The sequence below is a fragment of the Eublepharis macularius genome, chromosome 1, assembly GCF_028583425.1.
Source record: "Eublepharis macularius isolate TG4126 chromosome 1, MPM_Emac_v1.0, whole genome shotgun sequence".
NCBI lineage: Eukaryota > Metazoa > Chordata > Lepidosauria > Squamata > Eublepharidae > Eublepharis > Eublepharis macularius.
In genome coordinates this window covers 75,303,032-75,323,540 of record NC_072790.1, presented here as the reverse complement: position 1 = coordinate 75,323,540, position 20,509 = coordinate 75,303,032, and the positions used below count along the sequence as shown (strand labels likewise).

The window sequence follows — 20,509 nt, the reverse complement described above, 5'->3', positions numbered from 1 at the left end:
ACTAGGGTTGCTATGCAGAGGAAGGCAGTGACAAACCCCTCTGCTTATCTCTTGCCTTGAAAACCCCATAAGAGGTCACCATAAGTCGGTTGCATCTTGATAGCAGTTAATAACAGTGACACAATGAGCCACTAGATCTAAACAACTCAAGCAGAATTCAAAGTAGCCTACATATAGTAGCTGTAGCAAGAGTAGCCCCAAAGTACCACAACTACAGTTAGTCACATTTAATTCCACGTAAGTTTTTATCCTGTTCTGCTTCTAAGGAGGAAAAAGCAGCATTCATGGGTCTCCCTTCTTTTGTTTATCTTCCCAATAACCTTGTGAGGTAAAATTGGGTTGAAAGAAAACAACTGGCCTTAAGTCACCCAGGGAACTTCATGGAGAGTAGGGATCTGAACCTGGGTCTCCACAGCTCTAATATCATGCTGCAAAAAAGGGAACACTCTTCTCCCACATCAGAATTCTGTACAAGGTACGGAGAACTCAAGGGGAAGGGCTCTCTCACGTCATATTGGGCAACCAGAAGCAGATGACACATGATGACCTTACTTTGTGGTTTCTTGACCTTTAGTGTAAGATAAACCTGTGTCATGTGAAGGCCATTGACTCAAGTTTCATGCTCAAAGCTTATCTAGAACAAAATAGAAAGACAACTGCTTGTAAATAAGCACAGAAGGTAGTTATTCATAATTATTACTCAGCCTTCACTATCAGGACAACATAATTACTGTATTTATATTTCCCCAAGAGAAAAGAGTAGGTCTAAACCATTTCTTCAAAACATAATTAGCTCAACTAATCAGTCAGTGCAGTATCTCTGTGTTTGTTAGTTGCTACATTTAAACGTATTATCTAGCTCCTCAATCCATTAGGGAGAAAGATAACGTCCAATAATTCTTAAACATACTTCAAATAACTTTAAGTGACTTCTTTTAAACCTGCATCTTCACATTATTTCACAAGTTCCAATATAAAATAAATTATAACCCTTTCACTATACCTAGGAGGATACATTCAACTAAAAAAGTTACTTTCCTTTATCTTGAGTACATAGCCAGCATCTTCTCTATTTCAGTTTCTAATATTCATATGTTAAATCGCACTTTTATCCTGACATTCCTTCAAAGAACGTATGTTGGTATACAAAGGCTTCTCTCTTCTCATTTTACTTATTGGGCCACTAAATTTCATGGAGGAGCCAGGGTTTGAACCTTGGTTTCCCAAGCCAAAGTTCAACACTCTAACCACTCATGCCTAGGGTTGCCAGATGGCTCCCCCGCCCCCAAAACAGGAAGAAGGCCCTGGCACCTACCCTTTCTTTATGCTTTCACATACATGCTCCCAGCCCCAGCATGATAACACCACTTCTGGAAGTGACATCATCGCAGGCGCACAAAAGGCCAGGTGGTCAGGCTGGCTGCTCCCCAGGCACGCAGCAGGCCAGGCATGTGAGTGGGCTAGCACACAGGTGTCCATTTTTTAAACTGTCCCCCCCACCCCCAGGCAGTCCAACAAAAGCTGGATTGTCTGGAAGAAAACCAGACGCCTGGCAATCCTACTCATGTCATTACCATTCAATTCTCTATGTATTTATTTATTTATTTATTTAGACTTATATCCCACCCTCCCCACGAATGGGCTCAGGGCGGCTCACATCATCATTAACACAATAAATTAATAGTCAACTTTAAAATCAGGTTTAAAAACTTATATTAAAATACTCTGGTGCCATTATACATTTAAACTGAAGCTTCAACCCCCATTCTTGTCAATCACTGTTCAACCTCTATAATGACCTTACTTTTTCTTAGAATAAAAGGACCTAACCCTAGACCAAAAAGTAACCAGACCATTATTTTGAATTAGAATTAATTAAATAATCCACGCAGGGCTCTACAGAGTAAGATGACAGCTGAGAAATCATTGAATATTTCATTACACAGAAGTGTCACATATGGTCAACTAGCAGCCAAAAAGCTGGAAGTGATTCCTGAAGCAATTTTATTTGGGTCAAGGCAGCCTCTGTCACATTTCAGTCAGCAAATGTGCTTATTTAAATGATTTACACACCAAGCTTTCATTAGTTCAACATGTTCTATAAGAATCAATAGAAAAACCATTGATAAAATGTTCTGTAAGTCCTGTAGTAATTACTACCCCCCTCCCTTTTTTTGGCAGAATGCACAGAGATGTAACTACAACATTCTTCTCTTTTAGGATGTTGTTTACTAATGTGCATGTGACAATGTCCCCAAAGTAGTCACCCTTGGTTCAGTATCAAACTCCCCAGAGAGATACAGCTCCCCCATCTTTTCACAGAAGATGACCCAACATCATTCTGCAGAATCGGTGTGTGTGTGTGTGTTATCTGCTATGAAGTCACTTCTTATTACGACCTGATGAATGAAAGGTCTCCAAAATGTCCTGTCATTAACAGACTTGCTCAGATCCTGCAAACTGGAGGATGTGGCTTCATTTATTGAGTCAAGCCATCTCATTTTGGGTCTTCCTCTTTTCCTACTGCCTTCCACTTTTCCTAGCATTACTGACTCTTCCAGAGAGTCTTGTCTTCTCATGATGACTAAAGTATGATAGCCTAAGTCTTGCCATTTTAGCTTCTAGGAAGAATTCAGACTTGATGTGATCTAGAACCTACTTATTTGTCTTTTTCACCAACCATGGTATCCACAAAACTCTCCTCCAGCACCACATTTCAAATGTATCAATGTTCTTCCTGACAGCTTTCTACACTGACCAACTTTCACATTCATACATAATAATGGAGAATATCATAGTGTGGATTATCTTGATCTTGGTTCCCAGAAAGATATCCTTATCCTTGAGGATCTTTTCTAGTTACTTCACAGCTGCTCTTCCAAGTCTCAATCTCCTGATTTCTTGGTTTCAGTCTCCTTTTCAGTTGATGGCTGAGTTGAGGAACAGAAAATCTTTTAACAATTTCAGTGTCTTCATTATCAACCATAAAATTGTATAATTCCTCAGTAGTAATTAGTATTATCTTATTACTATTATTGATGTTCAGCTATAATCCTACGTTGGCACTATCTCCTTTAACCTTTATCAGTAGTCATTTTCAAGTTGTCACTGTTTTCTGCCAGTAACGTGGTGTCATCTGCATATCTCAAATTGTTAATGTTCCTTCCACCAATTTTCACTCCACTTTCTTCTAAATCAAAGCCAGAGTTCCTTATGATATATTCTGTATATAGGTTGAACAGATAGGGAAATAATATACATCTTTGTTTAACACCTTGGTCACTTGGAAACCATTCAGTTAGTTTCTCCATATCCTGTCCAAACAGTGGCCTCTTGTCCAGTGTACAGGATGCACATCAAAACAATCAGATGTGGAACACCCATTTCTTTTAACATCATCCACAGCTTTTCACGATCCACACAATCAAAAGCTTTGCTGTAATCTATAAAACACTGGCTGATTTTCTTTTGAAATTCCCTGGTATGCTCTGTTAGCCATCGTAAATTTGTAATGTGATCTCTAGTGCAGCTTCCTTTTCTGAATCCAGCTTGAAAATCTGCATTTCTTATATGGTAAGAGTATTTGCTGTAAAACTTTGAGCATCACTTTACTTGTGTGGGAAATTAATCTCATGGTCCAATAGTTGTTGCAATGTTTGGTATCCCTTTTTTTGGAACTGGAATGTACACAGAGTATTTCCAGTCTGTGGGCCATTGTTTTAGTTTCCATATTTGTTGACATATTCTTAAGATTTTGATGGACTCAGTTTCTGCAGCTTGAAATAGCTCTACTGGTATCCCATCTATTCCTGGTAATTTGTTTCTCCCAATTGCTTTGACTGAACCTTCCACATTACTTTCTAAGTTTACTGGTTCTTCTTCAAAAGATTCTTCTTTTAGATATCTGTCATCCTTCCATCTCTTCTGTATAGTTCTTCAGTTTAATGTTTCTATCTTTCCTTTATTTTGTCCTGATTGGATACTGTATTTCCGTATTGATTGCTTGCATTTTGTGGAACAGATTCTCTAGTTCTTCCTTTTCTGTTCTTCTCTTCATTTCCTTTGCACTGGTTCTTTGTCTCTACATGTAAGTTGCTGAAAAGCTACATTTCGAATTCTGATACTATTTCTGTCACCTTTTGCTTCTCATTGGTCTTAAGAAATTTTAGTAAGAGTTTCATCAGTCATCCATTTAGGTTTCTCTTTTCTTTTGGTTACATTCTTCCTTGATAATATATCCAGTTTCTGCCCATAATTCTTCAAATCTGCATGTGTTTTTTACATGGTCTTTAAATTCTTCAGGAATGTTATTTAGATTATATTTTTGGTACTATGAGTCTTTAAGAGTTTCTCTTCAGCTTTATTCTAATTATTGATATTAACAATTCATGGTCCATTCCGCAATCAGCTCCTGGTCCTATTTTAGTAGACAGAACAGAGCTTCTCCATCTTCTGTTTCCAATTATGTAATCTATTTGGTTTCTATATTGGCGATTCTGTGATTTTCACATGTACAATCATCTACTAGGTTGCCTGAAGCATGAGTTTGCAATAACAAGTTGTTGGCTTCACAAAATTCTATGAATCACTCTCTTTTTTAAAAAAAAAAAATTATTGGTGAGTACATAGTTATTACATACACTCCCCATCAGACCTAATTTATTTCAACCCCCACCCGTTCCCTCCCCCCTCCTTGTAGACTTCCAACAGCTTTCCAACCCTTAATCTATCTTATTACTTAACTTATTTTCCATTAAATTCTTCTAAATCATATATGTATTATATCTCTTACTCTAAGCATATTCAAATTCTCTTATATATACTCTATCAAATCCACTAATATATTTATAATTCTATGAATCACTCTCCTACTTCATTTTGTGATCCCAGCCCAAACTTGCCAACAATATTTGATTCTGCTTTGTCTCCTATTTTTGCATTCCAGTCGCATATGATTATCAGAGCACCCATTATTAAATAGACAAAAGGGGAGGGGCATCTACATTCCACCTCAAGCAAAAGTGTATATCTAGCATCTGGGTGTTTGAGAAAGACTCAAAGGATTCTTAAACACACTGAATTCTGCCATCACAAACAAATCTTTCGGGGGGGGGTGCATTTTATTATGCAGGGATACATCAGAATTTGAGTTTAATATCGCCAAATACATTTGGTGTAAGTTTTGTAACTGAATTAATTGTCCAGAAATAGTTGCATAAGTCAATAGCTACAAAATGGTCAACACTTAAACAGAACAGCTATGCTGATCAACTCACACAGTGTAAAACATGACAAAAAACCAAAACTGTTACTATGAATACTAGACATTACTAGGTGACTGTGTCCACTTACACTATAAAAGTGGCACTGGAGTTTCCATAACCCAGTGTCTACAAAACTACACCCTTTCTTGGAATAAGATGATCTAAATATAGATTAAAAAGATAATCCGTCTTCTTTCAGTCATGAATTTATTAGGCCATTGGCTTTCAGCCTGTGTTCTAGGGATCCCTGATGTTCTTTCAAACATTAACAGGAACTTCTTAGTGACAATATGAGTGATGATGGCATTTGTTTCCCTTAAAGACAGCTGGTCTGCCATTATCAAACTTTCTCTACAATGTATATCCACGGGGGGCACCTGATGTCTTCTAGGATGCATGAAGCATCGCAGCAAATGTCTTTAAGAATTCATTAGTGGTTAAGAGGGTGTGAAAAATATTTCTTAAAACACAGTGACTGAGAACTACCCCATGAAATTACCTACACAGCAATACTATCTAAAATCCAATTGAGTACATACTTTGAAACAAAATTATCTTTACTTTAAAGCACACTGTTTAATCTTCCTTCTAGATAACACCAGGTATTCACTCAAATAATTATAATTCACTTTATCGCTGGCATGCTCAGCAGATATATTCCTTATCTGTACGTATCCCACAGCGCAATCTTATGTCTAAATTCACTGATTTTAAAGTCACTCTGCACAGAATTATTATGCTAATGTATTGAAATATTTCACTCTAGCTTCATTTGGAGGATCAGAAATCAACCACAAGTTGCTCTTCATCTCAATTTCCTGTTTAGAGTCAAGGACAGAAAGGCATTATAGTGGGGTGAGCATTTTCCTTCAAAATCAGAATTGGAAACTGGTTTGAAGCACTAACCTGTATTTTACTATGATTTTGGAATTTTTTTTAATGTAAATACTGTCTTATATGGATCCGGCTTTCTTAAAACGCTGAGACTATTAAACTAAATCATAAGGCATGTATAAGGATAAAGCCAAATGTACAAAGGCACATTATCTTACAGCAATTTACACATTCTTTCTGGACTAATCAATGCCCCAAATAAAGAGTAGACTTTTATATAAGTATTTCTTAATGAACTAGGTATATACTTTAATTTAAAAGCAGTATTCTATTTAAAAATCACCACAAGCAGACTGTAGACAATAAATCCTGAATCTAACGCAGCTATCCTAAACCAATTATAAGGATTTGGTTGGGTTTTTTTCTCCCTTAGTTTTCTACAAAGAAGCAAAGTATTTCAGGAGCTTTTATCATCTCTTCAAGTTATGGTTTCCAGAGGTGTTTTCCTAATCAGCATTATATTCAGTTTTCTGCATTGAAGTACAGGGTTGAGAAGACTCTAACATATTAAACATTTCATGCAACCCAAATTAGCCATTCATAATTTCCCCCAAGAAATCAGGTTCTTCTTCAAATATTAGCTGTAGTGAACCAAGCAAGAGAGAGGATCCTTGGTGGTCTTCAGCCAGCAATATTTTCCTAGTCTACAATGTTAAAATCTAAGAGCACCAATGATTCCTGCACATTTTTTTTTGTTTCTGCCCCCACTGTTTATTTTTAGGACAGACCATTTGCTATTTCCCCATGACATTTCATAGGTAAACTCATAAGCGACATTTTTATTTCCAAAACATGAGCTCAATCAGCATAATGCTTTCAGCTCAGTCCCTCCCTCAAACCAGTTCTATCAGTCTGCTTTCATAAAACATTTACTGAGCTGAAATATTGTGTTTCTGCCTTTGAGACCCTGTAAGGGCAATTATGTACCAGCTTAATTTACCTGGAGAATGCAGAACTGTTACCACATGAGCCACAGAGCACAACCCTAATAGAAGAACTAATTGCTTAAATAGTGGATGCTAAAACTTTCAGGATTTTGATAGAGCATATACAGTAACCACCCCAAGCTCTGATAGTTTGATCCTAAGTTTTGGTGAAGCAGCTATTAAGAAACTTTGTATGAGATAAACTGGCTGAGTTGTCACACAAAAAAAGTTGCACGTGTATTATGAAAATATATGCCAGTAAAAACATTTGAAATTGGAATGTGGTATGCATAATTTCACCCATACACAGGAGTCAGAAGTCTTCTTTCTGTCCCTCTCTAGTGATCAAGGATGTTACATATTAGCTAAATGCATCAGTCCTTGCTACTGTATCATGATGCAATTGGTCAGTCTTTCAATAATATGATAGATGGCCCAGCGAGGCAACTGAAAATCAGTTTGAATTAAATGGCACACTTTAGAAAGCCTAACTGAATAATATGCTCCCATGTTTTAATAACTTTTGGTAGTTACTAGTGTAGAATAACAACTAAGAGGCTCAGCTACAAAGAACAAGAAGTCCATAGTTCAAAGCTCTCTTATGCTAAGTAGCATATACAAGCCTCTCTCAATCTTGGATTGAGATCTGCAACATGAGGGTAATGCGAGCCACTGTAGCAACAAGCCTGTTGGACCAGTGGGGCATAAGCAGGTTCAAATCCCTGATCCGCAAAGTAGTTTACTGGGTGACTAAGCTGCATCAAAGAGTTCTAATAAGGAGAGAGGAAAGGAACCACACATATGACACCATGAGCTCTCTGGAGGAAGACAGGGTTTTAACACACACCTCGCCCTCCCTTTTATGCTGGCTCCCACAACTATTAAAATTATGAAGTGCTTAGAACCCTATAACATAGTCCATAAATATAAGCATTAATTCTTATTTAAATGTCACTTTTGAAAACAAGGCTGATATGAGTTACTCAAGTTTGCTATACTCTTTTTGCCAGCCAGCATTGTATGTTTATTCATAGATTGAACATTAGGCCAGTCTAAATGGTACAGCCCTTAAATGCCTCCCTGCAACTCTCTACACAGTAGATGTAATTATTCAAATTCACTTAGCCTGCTTTAGTAACCCAAGCACAATGTCTCCCTATCAACATGGCACAACCCTGGCAACAGCTGGCATTGGCATGGAGATGCTACATTCCTCTGAGATGGCACATGAGGTAAGAAACTGAACACTGAATCCAGCACACGGAATATTATCACAAGAATGCTGGGTGGCAGCCACTGTGTGGGCATTGTGAAAACAGGCTACTCTTTCTTCTGGCAGCTTGATTAATGCGGACAACTTAAATTTGTATAATTAAAAATAAAACTAATAATCCTTTCATTGAGATGCTGAACAAACTTCTGAGGTCACATCTACATATTATTTTTGTCCACACAGATACAAGATCTATACTCCTATGTATGAGTTATTTTACAAAAGATAAGTAGTCCATACTTATAATCAAAAGTTTTCTCTCTTTGAAGAACACCTCACAGATTCTATGTAATATCACTAGATTTCTACATGTGGTACAAAGAGATCAGTGTTTGCCACTAGGTATCTTAAAATGAAAAAAGAACAATATACTTTGATTTCAATATTTTCAATTAGCACATTACATTACGCTATATGCAAGCAACAGAAAGGTAAGAAATTGCTTGACTACGTAAAGGGAAAAATTCTCTTTCAGTAAGATTCTAAAGGTCAAGCTAGCTATCTAAAACTGCTGCAGTTAAAGACTTGGACCTGGATCTGGGAGACCCAGATTCAAATTCTTAGGTGTCCTTCGGCAGTCACACACTTTCAGCCAACAGGGCTGTTGTGAGAATAGTGTAAGCCACATCAGGTCCCCATTGGACAGAAAGGTGTGATATAAATGGCATATCTTCAAGATTACCGAAATATCTGAAGTTATAAATTAAAGCAATGAAGTCAATTTTTTCATTGACCTCCTCTTACTACCTTCGTTGAATAGAGATAATTGATATAATTTACAGAGATACCTGTTTTTTGAAATGTGCTGCTATGTATTGTGATCCATAGCATGCTGTGATTTATAATTTGAGTAAGTTTAAAAATTCAAGTTAAATAATGAAATGTTAAGCAGTCCAGTCCAAAACAGATTATAATTGACCAGTCCCCAGCATTTGTTAAACCAGTTGGCTTCAGAAAAAACAAGTACCCTGCCAAGCCTTGTGCAATAGCTCAAGCTCCTTGATATCACAGAGACACAAGCACCAAGCGTCTACCTATCAAAAATATTCTATGTACTTGATTTCTCATTACCTTACCTGCATCTTATTATCAGTGGACAGTTACAAACATGAAAACATCTTTTATTTAACCTTCGTATAGGCCACCTTTTTAACATATGACCAAGTGACTTACAAGTAAAAAAAAACCTCACAAAACTAAAGTAAGACAAAGGATAGACCTAGACCATAAGATCAGCAGTACTTAAACACAATGCACTCCCACAACAGGGCTCCCTTGCCTGAACCTGGAACATGGGGAATTTTATTTGTGTACTTGTGTACTAGACTTTAAAGGTCAAAAACAGTGTTTTGAATTGTGCCTAGAAAAAAACTGGAAGTCAATAAAGTTGGTATAAAATTTGCTTTACAGGCTCATTGCAGGAAACCTCGCTCGACATTTTGGCTTCTGCATTACGAGCCAGCAAAATTTTCTGTACCATTTTCAGAGGCAGCCTCACATTGAACATATTACAGCAGTTGAATCTGGGAGTTACCAAGGTATATGTGAGCAGGTGAGCTTTACCAAGGAATAGTAAAATTGGCATACTAGCCTAAGCTGGTAAATGGTAGACCTTACTGCCTCTCTCACCTGCTCATCCAGAGACAAAAGAATCCAACAATATTCCTAACAACAGAATACACCCATGCCCAAATCAGCTTTTTACCCAAATAACATGTGTGTTTTACCTGGTTTATGTTCCGTTGTTCTCCCTCATCTAGTCTTTTACTATCTCCAAACAATGTTTTAGAACAATCATCTCCCAGGAAACAATGAGAGCCTAGAGTATAGTCTGCATATTGGCAACTGTTCATTCCAGATGGTCTCCCAGGGCACCCCAAAACAGAGAGTTTGCCGTGGTGTGGCTAGTAACCGCCGTCCACCATTTCTTAATCTAATTGATATGAAAATATATGTGCCAAGAAGCCAACGTTTTTGTAAAAATTACAAAAAAATTTCATCTTCGACAGGCCAGGCAACTGGCGCCCTATCTTTTGCCCCGGAACCTGACCACAGTAATCCATGCAACGGTCACCTCCAGGCTAGACTACTGCAACTCACTCTATGCTGGGCTGCCCTTGGGCCTGACCCGGAAGTTACAGCTGGTCCAGAATGCAGCAGCACGTGTCCTTACCAGAATGCCAATCTGAGCGCACTTTCATCCTGTGCTGTGCCAGCTGCACTGGCTCCCAGTGGAGTTCCAGATCCAGTTCAAGGTGTTAACCTTGGTGTCTAAAGCCCTTCACGGACTGAGACCTGCATACCTGCGGGACTGCGTCTTCCATTACGTCCCCTGCAGTGTTGCGCTCTGCAGACAAGGAACTCCTGGTGGTCCCTGGCCCAAAGGACATCCGTCTGGCCTCAACCAGGGCCAGGGCTTTTTCTGCCCTGGCCCCGACCTGGTGGAATGCTCCCCCACTGGAGATCCGGGCCCTGCAGGACCTGTTACAGTTTCGCAGGGCCTGTAAAACGGAGATGTTCCGCTGGGCCTTCGGCTGAGTGCCAGCAGGTGTCCTCCTTCTTCCATCTAAGACCACCACTTCTTCTTGGGCTGCCCTTGGCCATCTGCTATGCCCATATACGGACTCCCAATATTTGTTTAAATAGCCTGCTCCTGGACTATTGTAATGATTTTTTAAAAAATTACTATTGATTTTATGTTTTTGTGATTGTTAATGTATTTTTTAATGTTGTTAGCCACCCTGAGCCCATCTGTGGGGTGGGTGGGGTATAAATCGAATAAAATAAATAAATAAATACTTGAAGAAATGTTCCTCTTTCATCCAAATGACTCCAAGAGTATGCTTACTACAGTAAAACAGGTAACTGAATCCAACTCCAAATGTATAGTTATGGCAGTAACACCCCTCTTTTTTCTGCTGCAAGGCCTCCAGAATGAACATTTCTAATAGAGATCATGAATGTCATGTTACGTTTGGATAGATCTCAAAGAATTAGGTTCAAATCCCATTTCAGTCATGGGCTTTATAGGTAGTCTTTATAGGTAGTCTTCAGTCATGGGCTTTATAGGCAAGTCACCATCTATCAGCATCAGTGTCATGATTGTGAAGTGGGAAAAATATTACCTCAAATGTAAGGTTATGGTCTTGCAGAAAAAGCTGTAAAAATGGTACTAAGAGCAGTGCTGCTAAAGAAAATATGATCTTACACAGTTCTTTAACTGTTGTACTGCACAAGTGACCATAAAATCTGTTTGATACTTAGGCAAAACCATTTAAACAAAAATTACTCATGCAAATATTATTTAACATAATGGGCTTTGTACAGTGCCTGCTGAATCACAGCTATTCTATCCTAGAAGCTATTTTAATTCAGTGCGTTACAAGCAAACCACACTTTTAAAAACCCATATACCCAGATTCTGTGGAGACACTTGGATACATCAAAACAAATGCAAGCTTACCTAATCTAAAAAGCCAAGTTACCCAAGGCTATGGAGGAGTTATAGAACTGCCTGCTCCTAACATCAGTCATCATGTTGGATGTAAACAAGTACAGAGTATAACCCTATACAATTATCATAGCCAGTTAGGATGGATAAGAATGTTCCACAGTAGGCACAGAATGACCTTGCCTGAAGGTAAGCTATCTTTTTAGGAAGCAGAGACTGAGAATTTGCACATCCCCGCCAAAACACACACATAGAATCAGAGAACAGACTTGTTTCCCTTTCTGATCAACTACTTCTTATGTCTAACTAGTACATAGATCCTACTCTCTCTTAAGTTCTTCGTTCTTCTTGGCATTCCTATCACTACAAATGTAAGCCATTCCAGGAAAAAATGTATTATATAATTCAGAGAACAAAGCAGACATTGGAGTGAAGGACATATTCTCTCCTTATCGTCATTATATCAATTTGTCTGCAGATCATGACCAGACAGCTCTTGGCTGCTTTGTTAGAAAACTGGGTCAGAAAAGTTTTTACTAAAATGAACTCCTGATTGACTTGTTCTTTGTACAGTCTACAATACAGCTTATTACTAGTATTTACACAGCATAAACACAAACGACAAGAAGCATCCCCTGCTAAATTGCCTTACAGAATTATCCCTTAATAGCCATTTAGAAGAAAATGTTGCAGACCTTTCACCACTTCTTTCATTGCTTCTGCCACTATGGCCTCTTCCTCCACCACCCTTATAAGCCATGCTGAGTATACAGGCTCAATTCAAGAATCTCAGCCAGAGACTGTGCTCCCATTCTATCACACTCCCTTTAATTTCTCCTACGTAAGTAAGAAATCCACAACCAATCTATTTTACAATACAGGTGGCATAAAACCACCTGCTATCAAAATACGATCCAGCCTATGATCCAAATACGATCCAACTCCAAATGTATAGTTACGGCAGTAACAGCCCTCTTATTTCTGCCGCGAGTCCTCCAGGGTGAATGCTATCCAAATACGATCGAGCCTCCCCTGACAGAGTTCCCTCAGGAGGACCGACTGAACCCTATGGGCCCCATAATGCACAGCTCCTCCCCTCTACAGGAAAAAGAAAAGCATGGTGCTAGCTGCAGAACATGCTTCCTCACTGTTGTGGCATTAACAAACTTTTCAGTTGTGTTAAAAACTCGAGCGGTTTAAGCCAGTACACCTTACCTTTTCACTTTCAAAAGTTACACACTTCCCTAAAGCGAACAGTTATCATAATTCACTTTGACTAGCTGCCTATATTGAAATAAATGAAATCAATAAAAAGGATGTAAACCAAACAATTATTTTAAAGGGTTGGTAGCAATAAAACAATGTGACAAAGAATGTCCATTTTTGAAACAGACTTGGGTATGAACCTGTCTCAGACAATGATGCTTATCATTTGGAGAGGAGGAAATCCTTGCAAAGTAAGCACACATCTCTGGGTCACAGACTTTTGCTTATCTCCTTGGAGTAAGTTGAAGCTGGCTAATTTCAGGCATTTGTGTGTTGCAAATTGCATTTTAAGACTTCGCAAATTGAATGTTTCAGATCTTGAGGTCAAACTAAGATCCTGATGAGATAGAATTTACTGCTATACTTCAGATTTCACTACGAAATATTGAATTTATTGATGCAGGAATCAAAAAGAAAAAAGGAAGCCAAAGGAGCTTTCAAATTTTGTACTAAAGTTTTTGTATTTGGACTGTGGCAGAGGATATACATTAATGCATAACACACTCCTAATAAAGAAAAGTGTGAATTTTCAAGTTAAAAATGCTAGTCTTCATGGACAAAGTACAAGCTTTAAGATTTATGCATACCTTTACCTACCCCCAATCACAGCCAAGGCAAACATATGCTTTGTAAGATTCTAATGATGTAACGCAAATTCAATGTTAATGGATGGCAGCTTTTGCTATATTTTATACTTCCCTTCGTGTTTCAAAAAGCATTTTTCATGCCTTTCAGTTCTTTGCTTGTATGTGAAACTATAGGGCTCATCACTGGAAGTGTGCATCACAGCATCACTGGCAGGGCTGAAAAGCGATTACAAATTCCTATGACTCAGCAATGTCAGCATTACACTCATAGGTGCCAGCTTTGCACAGAATATTTTCAAATTCTTTCCCAACCACATACAATTACTGCATACCCAAGCGGCCAGGTGCTGAGATGTTTCCAGTCCTCCTGATAGCTCATACTGCAGTGGTCAAAAGCCATTATTTGTAGTCTCTGGCCACAATCATACATCCATTGTAAAGCAGCCTTCCCAAACAGTGTTCAAGTGATTAAAAAATCCAGTATACACAGCTTGTTTTTTACATCTCAGAAAATGGGTACTTGTACATTAGAACTACCTCTATTTTTTGATGACAACAGGAGAAGAATTGGAAGGTGGGTAAGTGACTGCTTGTAAATTCAACCACTGTAAGAGGGAGACTGGTTTTCACTCCAGCCAGATTCTCCTGGGTTTAGGGAAGCTGTGGAAAACCATCACCAGACCGGCGAGACAATACTAAAAAGATATGGACTGACTTGGAACCGCACAACATATGTTTATATCTGCAAGATAAATGCAAATTCCGTATGCGCTGAAGTAGCCACGTTCATGCAAAAGCAGAATGAAATCAAACCCCTTTGTTAGGTTTTCCCATCACATTTCCCTGCAGGTGGCAACTCTAGACCTAAATCAGATCCTGCTGTACCTAAACACCCACCCACCCCCCTTTTAAAGCAAATAAATAAATAATAATCTTAATAACACACTATGGAGGAGGGTTAGGATTATAAGGACCATATATATTAGGCTTAGCTGTTGGGTAGATTAAAGATGACAGACAGAAAATAACATTTCAGTTCCCACTTCAGAGTATCTTGCTCGCAAGATAGTTTTCCAAGAGGGCTATCAGGGCTCCTCTATCCAATGATGCAGATTTTCTTGGAAAAACTGAACCAGAAAATGTTCTGATTCAAAAACGTTAGCAAAATTTAAATATTAACAAAAGAAGTCTAATTCACCATATACAAACTTGGAGCATGTACAAGCCTGGGGTTTGTTCATGCTTTATATCCCACATTTAGCCACTCTTAACACCAGTGATTTGCAGCACAACAGCCCTGACAACTACAGACTGTATCTACATATGTGGAGTTGGGAAAAATCCACCCTACACCACTGCCCATATATTTAAACAACAAAGTAAAAGGAGCGTTATATCCAATGCATGATCTTCCCTAAAAGCAGCTCTGGGTGAAAACATACACAGATGATGAAACTACACCTTCTCTGTGGTACAGAAGGCACCATAGGCCTCTGTGGGCCTGTACCTGGTAACCACAGCTGCCAGGCAGAGTCAGGTGTTTCCACACATAACCAGAAGTCTTTGTGTAGAGAGAGGCTGATAATAAGCTTCCCAATTAAGCCTAAGTCTGAAGCATTTCATTAAGGACGCAACCACTTATGACTGACTGACAGTGCAACAATGCAGAGGCCCCACAGGCAAAGCAGGACGTTTCCAGATGCCAAAATGATTGGAGACTATTGCTCCCCAGTACCTGGTATGAGGTGCCTCTGTGCTTAAATCACAAGCACCCGATCCCCATCATGCTACGATAAACAACAGCAGGCACACCTCAGTACTGGAACACTTCAGAATTATCCTCAGAATTAATTGCCTGTTCATAGAGGGAATCAATATGCAACTTCCATTGTGTTGTCTTTTTGGATCTTCCAAACAGTGTCATATAGCATAATTTTGTTTGTTCATTCAAGCCCCATAAATATTTCTCGGTTACATAGCCAACAACTCCTCTCTACCCCAACCTATTCCTCTTCATGAAACAGAATTGTTGCTTGGAGTAATTTTTACGGACATGCATCCCATAATAAATGCATTTGAAGATGGAATCAGATGACTATTCCATTTTTCTTATCACTCAAACATTGTAGCCAACACCAGGAACAAAGCTTCCTGAAGGGATCCACAAAAAAGAGACAGCAAGAGTCTCTCTTTTTAAAAACAAAATCTGTGTCGTGATGATAATCACTGTGGGATAAAATGGAGTCACAGAAGTTTTGCTTCTTTTCTGCACTTTTTTTTGTTTTTGAGCTTCTGTACTGCAGCTGTTTAGCCTACTAGGTGTTAGATAGCTTGCTGTGGTCCAACAGGGAGATTTTCTTGTCGACCTACAAAAACCTTATTTTATAACATTCTGCATGAAATAAACCATTTCAGAAAACCAGGCCAATGGCAAAAGTTACCATACAAGGGGGAAAAACCTTTTTTAACACAAGTGCATTATCAACTTTCATTCTAGCAAGCATTTAAGTCATCTAAGTTTTTCTAGCATACAGCCATAGCCACTGAAGCAGCTTGGATTTCTATCCTACCCTTTGCCCAATGCTATAATGTTTTATAACTCTTGTGTATTTATTCTTATCACCATAATCCTGTAATTCCCCAAAAGAAATTCCAGTATTAACCACCATCAGCAATTTATACTGTACTGGGTTTTTACCAGACCTTTATCATTGAACCCAACTGGAGAGAGTCTCATTTTTCACTTCTCTGTTAACATGTTAGATTTGTGGCATGAGATGACTTGACTTGGTTAACCTTTGTACTTCCTGAACTGAAGATCAGTTCCCTGGGCCATTTTATGACTTAATGATTTTAAGAACTCTGCAAGAGATTGGCTCGTTTTCCAGCTCTAATAACAATCTATGAGAACCTCCCTAAAAAGCACAGGTTAATTACCGAACAGACAACTGAGGCTCTAAATCTATTAAATATTTTGAATGAGTAATTAAACCTACCAAACCCACCCCAACTACTGCACAGGTTTTCCAGTATCAGATATATTTAATATACCTGGAACTCACACAGCATTGGGTCTTTATCCTCCAGCTAATGGGTTCTCCCCTCTGCCCACATACCTGACACAGAAAATCCTGGCATGTGGGTAGGCTGCGCAATCCACACTCGGGAATACATTAAACTTGCATACTTTCCCATCGGAAGACAGCCCCACACGCCCTTGCTCTGTTTTCTGTGAAAATGTAATCCAGGAGAGTGCAACCACAGCTATAGAAGTGTGGTTCCATACAGCTCAATATGGAACCAAATATGGCTCTTCACAGATGAAAACAAAATCTTTAACTTCAGGTATGTTGGAAGGGTAGGAGGGAAGGTCGAATAACCAGTATGGCAAAAACTGTTATGGGATTAAAGGGCTTCTTGGAGACACTTAACAGAAAGGGAAATGATATTGGTGAACAGCTGCCAGTTGTGATGATAAAACAGAGAGTAGAACGGGGTAAATTGCTGTGGGTCCCCAGTAAGGAGAAGGGGAGGATACAAAGGAGCTAAATAAATAAATGTACTTTGGAGTTCAAGCTGAAGTAGAATTGCACCCTTCTAAAGTCATTGGCCTTAAAAGGTGTAACATTGGTTAGGACTCCACTACTGGATACTTAGCAGATACTTTCCCTCTATCTCAGATGCTTGAAGATACTCCATCCGTTTCATATAGCTGATGAAAAGCTCTGAAAGTTCATGGTCTTAAAAAAAGATTTTTGCAAAGTAGAGACTTTGTCTATTGACACCTGCACACAGGCATACTTCTCCAATCAGTATTGAACAGTTCATGGTGTGATACTCAGATGAGTAAGCTAAGAAACTTTCCACCAGTCACTGTCACTTATCTGTTCTTGCAGGTCAGAAGGAAGCTTTTGTTGTCATATCTCAAATGCATAACATTTAACTTCTCCCCACAACACATTCTAGAGAACTTCTCCTTCCTTATTTTTCTCAATTTAATTAAAATAGATGACTACATTGAGGACTCAGGACTTCTCTGCTAACACCTGAGACTTATGTTCCACTCTCATCATCACATTCTGAATTAATTAGTAGGTGGCATGTAAATTTAATGAATGAGACAGGCAAGATAACCACCCCTGTGTACAAAGAATATACAGCACCATTAATTTTATCTTCCCCAAATAATCATGAAAACTGATCTAGAAAGTTAACTTCTTGATTTTGGTTCATAATGTTTTACGTAACTTGAGGATTTAAAAAAAAAAAAACCAAGCAAACCCAAGAAATCGTTGGGAACATTTTTCAAAGCTCAAAAAAAAAAATCTTGAAACCTTTTTGGGGGGTCAAGAGAGCTGCAGCTAAACTGAGTGGGATTGCTGTCTTAATTCAGGGCCGTCGTCACACGGGCATCTCTTCCATTAAATTTACAGCATATAGCGTCCTACCTGTTATCGGCACAGTAACGTTTCTTTGGGTCACCTAACGGCTCTTCACGCCACCAGCTGTCCACACCGAAGCACTCTGTTCTGTTCTCTCTAACTGTGCAGAAGCAGCTCCTCCCCCCTTTTTTTAAATTATTCTGGCGTTTAATTCCGCTATAACGGAATAACAGCATATAAACATTCCGTTAGAGCAAAACATTACGACCCTTTTGTTTTTCCAACTTTGAAATTATATAAATAGCCCTTTGCCCGCAGAAAACTCCCTGTCTGACGTGATCCCCATCGCTGAAGACTCTGCCGTGGCGATTGAGTCATTTTTACTTCAGCAGAAAGTTTGCATTGTGTTATGTCGTTATGTCGTTATAAGGACATAATAAAATAAAAAAAGGGGAGTCGCAGGAAGAAATGGATTCTGGGATTGAAGGGAGGTCATAGGACGTTGCGAGGCGAAATACATCGATGTGAGGCATTCACACTGAGGCACAAAATAGCGCGACTATCAAGCACAAAGCAGAAGAGAGAAAATCGCTACACTGTTGGAATAAGGTGGGTGTTTGCCGGGAAATAGCGCCATTTTAGCGCTAAATAAAAGCCCGTGTGACGACGGCCCAGGCCTCTGAAATCTGTTAACTCTAAAATAAGTGAGTTGATGTTCAAAACACTAATGAGCTGGCATTTAATACCCTCCAAGAGAGACACCCGATCGCGTATCTAGTTGGCATGGCCAATCATTAAGCAATTTAGGAGAACATATTTTAAGATGCCGAAATATAACCAAGCAACAAGTTGTAAAAATCCCAGATTAGCACTCCTGCGCATTTTCTGCAGAGCTGCATGAACTCCTGCATAAACAGCAGATCTCTTTCATATTCGCAGCAGCCGGACATTCAAATTAACTTTACTTTGGAAAAGTCTGAGCATCCCCAAGAAAAACTTGACTTAACAGTATCCAGAATTGTGTTAAAAGTGATATGGTCCTAAAGCTAATGGAAGGTCTGGTAAACCAAGGGCATCCTCACCACCTATCATCCATTCATCAATGATATTATGCAGATCAGTTTTCTAATATCAATGTAGTTGGTATCAATGTAGTTGTAGTTTTGTCACAGCAACAAATGCATATATTTCATTAAATTATTGCTAATTATTTATAGCAATATTCATTACTGTGCAATTTTAAGATCTTGGGAGGGGGAGGCACAGTTTTCCTAGTTCAGTAATACCGCCTCAGTCACAATCACTTCCTACAGAGTGTGCAATTATTGCACTTTAAAAAGTTCTTCTAGAGGTGAACAATTAACCTGCAACTATTTCCACCCATGGATTCCATAATTACAGACACAGATTAGATCAGTCCACACCTCAAGATACACTCTGAGGGAACAGAATTTAAAAAAAAAATCAGCCTTTACCCTGATTTTTTTTTTAAAGAGCCTATACACACACAAAGGAGGCTGGCGCAAGGCTCTACAGGTAACTCAGCTCCTCCTATGCATGACGCTTGCTGCAAAGTACCTGTAGCGAACAACTTTTCAAAATAATCATCTGCTTTGCATTACACAGACTAAAACCTCGAGGCGATCCTAACGTCAAGCCAGCAAAAGCGAAGCCCGAACTCCCACAGGATGGTACGAACGACAGAACCACCAGCCACTTAACAACAGGAGAAGGGAAGAGTCCGGCGAAGCCGAAAGGAGGAGGGCGGGGAGAGAGGTGGGGCAGGAACCCGGAGAAACTTGAGGAGAGGCTGGGGAAGGAAAGCAGGGCGGGGGGCTCCGGGCTGGAAGAGGAAGGCGGGGGAGGCCCCCCGGGAGGGTGGCAACTGTAGTGGGAAGAGGGAGAAGAAGACCCAACAGCCACCGGCCAGGGAACCGGAGGCGCACGGCAAGGCTGGCCGGCCCCGGGTACCTGCTGTCGTCGCAACCGCCGAACTCCGTCCCCAGCTGATGCCGACTCGGCCGGGCGCTGCGCTGCTGCTGCTGCGGCTGCTGTTGCTGCCCCCAGCCTTCCCGGGAGCCGAGTCCGGCCGGGCCTGGGAGGAGCTTCCCCTGACGTCACGGCAGGACGGGAGGAGGAAGCTCGGGCGTTTCGAAGCCGGCCGGCGCAGCAACTTTTGGCCAGCGCTTGTCAGATTTCCCTCACTTAACGCTACTGAGCATGCTCAGTCATAACAGAGCATGCTCCGTGGTAGCAAGCGAAGCTCCCATGGCCTTCTGGTCCCTGCTCAGGGACTGCGAGTGTAGCACGAGTAAGGAATATTAAATTTCAGTGAAGGGAAGGAGTCTTAAAGGGGATGTTATTTTATAAGCAAGTAAGACTAATATTGGAGAGGGAAGAATTACTGTGTGTTAATTTTGGGAAAAAAGTAGTAATGCAAAAGAGTTCAAGAACTGGCAAAAATAA

At 39.6% G+C, this 20,509-nt stretch overlaps 1 protein-coding gene across 1 annotated transcript in view; it reads right to left on the bottom strand.

Moving 5' to 3' along the window:
- MYO6 (myosin VI) overlaps nt 1-20,081 on the bottom strand; it is a 159,511-nt gene extending 139,430 nt beyond the window's left edge. The window contains exon 1 of the mRNA XM_054974132.1: nt 20,015-20,081. The gene's annotated coding sequence lies outside the window, so the exon portion shown is untranslated. The remainder of the gene's footprint in view (nt 1-20,014) is intronic.
- Nucleotides 20,082-20,509: the final 428 nt, after the last annotated feature.